Here is a 6,362-nt window from a genome sequence, read left to right on the forward strand (position 1 = left end):
GGCTCCAGATTTGACGATGCCATTACTCTGATTCTTTGGAACTTGCCGTCCCGTTTCTTCCTCCTCTGCACTCTGTGTAGGTGGACCACAGAAACAGAACAGGGAAGGCTACACTCAACAAGAACCCTCCTTTCATGTTTAGCAAGACGGAAGTCTGTCCATCTTGCTCCCCAGTTCTGTTCCCTGCCCTCAAGGTGTTAATGTTATGGTAGCCATCAGGGAGGTTAGACAGGAAAACCGAAGCTACTCTAGGTAATCCAAGTAGGAAGAGTTCTAATTCAGGGAACTGGAGACTTGCACGATTGCTGGAAGGGCTGGGGAAGGAAAGGTCAGGCCAGCAGCTGCCAGAAGTAGCCCAGCCGGAAGTCTCAGCAGTTGCTGCCGCCACCAACCGCAACAGCCTCAGTCACCAGAGTTGGCAATTCTCAAGAGTCTGACTTTTACCCAAGTGTCTGGCTGCAGCTACTGCCAGAGAATGACAGACATTCTCTTTCTCCTCCGCCTCCCAGTTCTTTCTTGCAAGACTGCCTCTCATTGCAGGACTCTAACTTGGAGCTGTGCAGAGAAGGGGATTCTGGGAAATGTAGTTCTAGGCTTTCCCTTTGATGTACAGGCTGTCAAAGTGTGGGGCCATGATGCCAGGGGACAAGAGACAATGGGTTTGGTCTCACAGCCACAAACCATGAAGAGCAAAGAGATTTCATCCTAAGGGCCAGCTCTTGATTAATTGGTGACAGCTTCCTGGAAATAACTGAAATAATTCGTGTTGAAAATAATTTTGAGGGTCTATGTAGGCTCAACAGGAAAAGGTGCTACAATTGATTAGTAATGCCTGTCATGGGTGTGGAACAAATCTTAGGGATTGTGTGCAACAAATCTGCTCTAAACTAAGGATTGGAAGGCTTCCTAAGGTGACTGATCTTTTCCCCTGAGTCAGATGTGTAAGTTGTAACCATCCACATGCAGACTTAGTCCCATAAGCCTTGAACTCAAGAGGGATATTGAAATTGGAGCAGCCAGTGAGGAGCGGGGAGGGAACATAGGGAGCCCATGGGGGCCTCCAGCCTCCTAGACTCATGCTCTGCACAATCCACATAGTCACACTCCTTGAGGTTATCTTACGGTCTGTTCTTTCACCACCACCTTCACCCTTGCTCCCACCTCACTTCGTTGCCATTTCTGGGTCTGCCTCTGCTAGGCCTTTACCACGTGATCTTGGAGAAACCTTCCAACTCTTCTTCTCCAGTGAATTACTTCCTCTCTCTGTATCTCGGTTCCCTCAAGGGAACATTCAGGAGTTGGGTTAGATGTGTGGTTTGCAGATGGTGGGTTGAGGAGCGTAGGGTGTTCAGGAGGAAGAGGGAGGCGGAAGAAATGCCAAGGCTCTGGGAGGCACCACTTTTATCTACCTTAGATACTGTGCTTTTGCCAAAGACATCACATGGGGAAATAAGGAGGCAGGGGGGTCTACTGCTTAAAATAGATAAACAAATAAATAAAAGGCCTGAGAACCCCTGGGCAAGTCACACCTGGAGTGACTTCCAGGTGTAATATTCCCTGGTGTTGCTTGGCTTGTCCACCTCTGCAAACATCAGCACCTTCTCTCTCCACTTCCTTTCCTCCCCTCTCTCTCTCCAGCCCCTCTCTTCCAAAGATGCGAATTGCAAAGTCTTAATTTTATCTTTCACACTTGGGTTGAACTTGAGAACCAAACTTGAAGCCTGGTTCTTATCATTATGAGATGCTATGAAGTCGTGTAAATGAAAGGGGGGAAATAAAATCAATATATCATTTCCCTCGTTTTCCAAAAATCTGGTGTGATCCTTTTTATCAGCAAAAAACACACTGAACCATAGAAAACTTAGAACTTGACATCCTGGAACCAGGAGGTCCTCTTGCTTTTCCCTGCCATACTGAGTGGTGCAAAATTGCAAAACATGGGAACATGCTGCTTTGAGATGTCACTATTGTTTTTAATGATGCCGCAATGACTGGATGGTTTCTATTGTGTTTTTTTAAGGCAGGAGGAACCATTCAAATAGATTTTTTTCTGCTCAAAATGTACTTTGGAGTTCCATCTTGGGGAATAAGAAAACTTTTGTTCCTCTTCCTGCTGCAAATTCACTTAGTTCCCATTACTACTGGGTCTAGAAGAGTCTGAGTCAGCTATAAAATATGGCCATTCAGGAAAACATTTTCATTATTCCCTGCTGGAGGGAAAAGGGCAGATTTCAGGAGAGCCCTGGCTGGGGTGTGTTTGAAGAATGGTGTGGAGAGCCCACCATTCTGCCTCTGCTCTTAGAGGTTCTCCTAGGCCGTGGGGCTTGGCTTGAGGAGAAAGTGGACAGAATCCCACCCACCCTATCAGTGGCCCCTGCAGGTCGAAGGCTGAGCACTAGGAGGTCAAGACCAGCCTAATACAGGGCCCTTGACTGAGACGCCTCCCTCCTGGCTCTGCATGGAAGAGCCCAGTCAGGCTTGAAAGGAGCATGTGCACACCTCACCGGCTGATTGGCTGGAGCCTTAGAGGCAACTCCTCCCATTGGCTGGTCCCAATTGGCATAGGTAGCAGGAGAGGGCAGGGCTCTGGTCAGCAAAAGCTACCTGCCTTACCTGTCCTCTGGGTCCTGAATTCCCCCACCAAAAAAGAGAGCCTGACTGAGCACTGCCAATGCCTGGCTCTGGAGAATGGCTTCCAGAATTAAGATGTGCAAAAGCACCCCTGCCCCTGGAAGTCACAATGACCTACACGCAGGAGACCAGGTGGCCTCACCTTTCTGAGACACTCTTTGGAGACAGAGCTCTCTTATTTCCAGGACACTGAGAGCCTGGGGGTGGGGATGGAGAAGGTGCCTCAGCACCAGGACGAGAGCAGTCAGAGCCATGTCCTTCAGGATCAGCTCCAGGTTCACCCAGGGTGGAGCTGCTCCCTGAGGTCAGGAGTGGGGATCTTGGCATCCTTTCTGGAGAAGAGAAGAGGCCCCAGGCAGAGCCTAGCGTGATGGGAACTTGCCTCACGGGCAGGGGAGTTTACCCCCCACCCCAAATAAGCAGCTCATCCGTCTTGTTCTCCATTTATTTGGGGTTGTGGGTGGTCTGTCCCCAGGCACTGAGGCCTGAGTCGTGTTGTCGCAGCTTTCCTGTTCAGTTGGATCTCCTTTTGAAATTCAACTCCTTGCAAGAGTTATAGTAAGTCACATCTTACAGAAATGGATATGCCTCGTTGGCCTGGGGGGTGGGGAAGTACCCACAAGCAGGAAGCGTGGAAGGGTGGGTACGAGCACACAGTATTGGTACTAGAACAACACTGTACAATAAAACTTTCCATGATGATGTCAATAGAAATAATTTATGCTGTGTAATGCTGTGTGGCAACTGAGCTTGAAATGTGGCTAGTGTGACCGAGGAGCCAAATTTTTTACTTAAATTTGAATAACCATGTTGTCTAGTTGCTACCATATTAAACAGTGTAGTTCTGGAAAATCTAACTTGGAAGAGACCTTAGATATCCTTCGGTTCTTACCAGCCGGCATTTCTTTCTGGGTTCTTGGAGAGGTATAGTTTGCAAAAGCCTATGCCTTTTCATTTTACATTTGAAAAATAAATCCCTGGTTTTGCATAATATAAGCCTGCAGGAAAGTTGGAGCTTTGTGTTTAGTAAAAGGTAGCAAAACTTTGCAGTATAGTCCTACCCTTTCTTACAACAGGCTGAACCCCAGAGAGAGGGAGTGACTGTCCAAGCTCTCGTGGTGACACTGATTTCCCTGGGGTGGCCTGCTCTTATCTCAGCAGACCAGCAAGAGTGAAGTCTATTAGATAACACAGTGCTGAACATAATATTGGTTTTCTCATGTCACAGTGAAAGATGGAAATATGTGGGTGATGATGATGACGGTGCTTGTTCTGAGTCCCCACCCAGTGTTATTCCTGCATCTCAGTGCCCCACCCCCAGTCCTTACAGGTCTCAGGTGGCTCACAGTCATCCCTAGTGGCCTTCTTGGCTTTTGCAAGGCTGGGGCAGCAGCCTCACTTTTATGTAACTTGGGTAGACAGAATAATGGCCTCCCAATGATATCTGCATCCAAATCCCCAAAATCCATGAACATATTACCTGTTATGGGAAAAGAGACTCTGCAGGTTTGAGTAAATGAAGGATCTCAAGATGCAGAGATTATCCTGGATTAGCTGGGTAGGCCCAATGTAATCACAAGGGTCCTTATAAGAGGGAGGCAGGAGGATCAGGATCAGTAGGAGGCCATGTGATGAAGGAAGCGAGAGGCTGGAGTGATTCAGGGAAGGGGCCACGAGACAAGGAGTGCTGGAAGCCTTTAGAAACTGGAAAAGGCAAGGAATGGATTCTCCACTGAAGCCTCCTAAAGGAACACAGCCCCACCAATGCCTTGATGCAAGGTTCTGACCTCCAAAACTATAAGAGAATAAATCTATGTTGTATAAAGCCACTAAGTTTGTCGTGACTTGTAACAGCAGCAATAAGAAACTGAGACAGCTACTGTGCCAGGGGTTGGTTGCTGCTGCCACCAGGAGTCACAGAACTGAAGGAAATAGATGCCACCAACTTATTTCCTTTAGATCTGCTTTGCTTCTTCTGTTGTCCTGCTTCCTGCAGCAGAGGGGCCTCCCATCCCTAGAGTAGGTTATTGACTGTTGTCCAGATCCCTCTTCAGCAGTTGGAGCAGCCTTACCTCCCTTGGGGCTCTAGAGAGCTGACCATCACCCCGGATTCCCCTTTGCCTTTCTCCCCAGAGGCCTTGGGTTGTTCAAGCAGACCAGGTTGCCCAGGTTTTGTCTTAAGACCCCTTTAAGCCCTAACTTTCTCATTTTCCTTTTGATGGTCTCATCCTTCCGCCTCTTCAAAAATCCAATAAGCAAAGCCAGAAACTCAAGCCAGAATGGGAATCAAATTCCTTTTTCCAGTCAGGAAGCAGGAGCAAGGAGGGTCTCCCTCTGGTGCCTGGATCACTCCACCACTCTACCTATTTCTGTCCTTAGAGTCTGAGCTGACCCCAGAGGCTGCATTCTGCAGGCAGCTCCTACCTGCTGCCAAGAAAGAGGTCCTTGTCCCTATCTCAGTGTCCTCAGGAAACATTCCTTCCCAATTCTCTCTTGCTCATGAAGCACCCACCACTCACCAGGCTAGTTTCCCTAGAATTTCCTGGGTGCACCGCCTAGTTTTGGAAGAGACGTTATCTCCCAGCCAAAGCACAGGAAGCCATGAGTACAGAAACCATCTTGGATGTTCCAGTAGATACCAGGTGGAGCAGAAGAACCACCCAGCAGAGCTCAGTCCACATTGCTGAATCATAAGAAAAAATAAACTCACGGATTTAGGCAAGCTAATTTTAGAGTATTTTTTTACATAATGATAGAACATTGAAATATTCCCAAACTTGGCCCCCACAAAAGAATAGAGGACTCATCTTTTTCCATCAGTCGGCTACTTCTGACGTCCTGGCCCAGCTCTCCTGATCCTTCTCTTGTCAGCTGCCAGGAGTGCTATAACAAATAATGTCACTGGGAGCACCTGCCCAACCAGTTCTCTGTGTGGCCAGGTATAATTAATTAATTAGCCACTTGTGAGCCCAGACAAGGGATGCCTTTGGTGAGGAGCCTCTGAAGCCAGAGCCATTAAGGGCTGGGCAAGGATGACTCTGGGGCCGTCCCAGACACCTCAGCTATCAGTTACAGGAGATGCTGTAATGACACAGTTGCCATGACAACAAGGCCACTCATCCCCAAAATGTATGAGCCAAAGGATCTTTTCATACCTCTTATTGCTCCAAGGAGCAGAAGACCTCAACATTGCAAAGTGTAAGTGAGGCGGGGGAGAACAGAAAGAACTTTTGGTGTCTTTGTTTGATCCAATTTCTCCCACATCCAAGTGGCCGCTGTTTGATGGCCGAGGCCAGCCTCCTTTGCTTTGGATGAACGATGTGGAGGAAGTTAGACACTTCACCAGCCACTTGTACGATCACAGATGGGCCCGTCAAGCCATCTTGGGGTATGACTGACTATTCATGGGTGAATTTCTTGAGGGGCATATGTAAGTCAAGCAGGCAGCCACTGCCCTGCACGGAAGGAGAACAGATGCTGTGTGGCTCCCAAAGGCTACTCCTCCCCAAATCATACCTGTTGGTACGCAGGGCTGATTGTTGTGGGGGGAGTAGGCAAATTTGCACAAGAACTAAAGTACTTCTTGGGAAGAAAAAACCTAGACCCTAACCTATTCTCTTTTGAAATCACCATTTGTTGGATCCCCCTAATGTAGCTGGAGGGTCCCAGGTAAACTGATGGGCAAGAAGAAGAAGAAAAGACAGCCAGGCCCCGGATAAGTCAACATGAAG

This window comes from Vicugna pacos, chromosome 11 (genome assembly GCF_048564905.1).
Source record: "Vicugna pacos chromosome 11, VicPac4, whole genome shotgun sequence".
NCBI classification, from domain to species: domain Eukaryota; kingdom Metazoa; phylum Chordata; class Mammalia; order Artiodactyla; family Camelidae; genus Vicugna; species Vicugna pacos.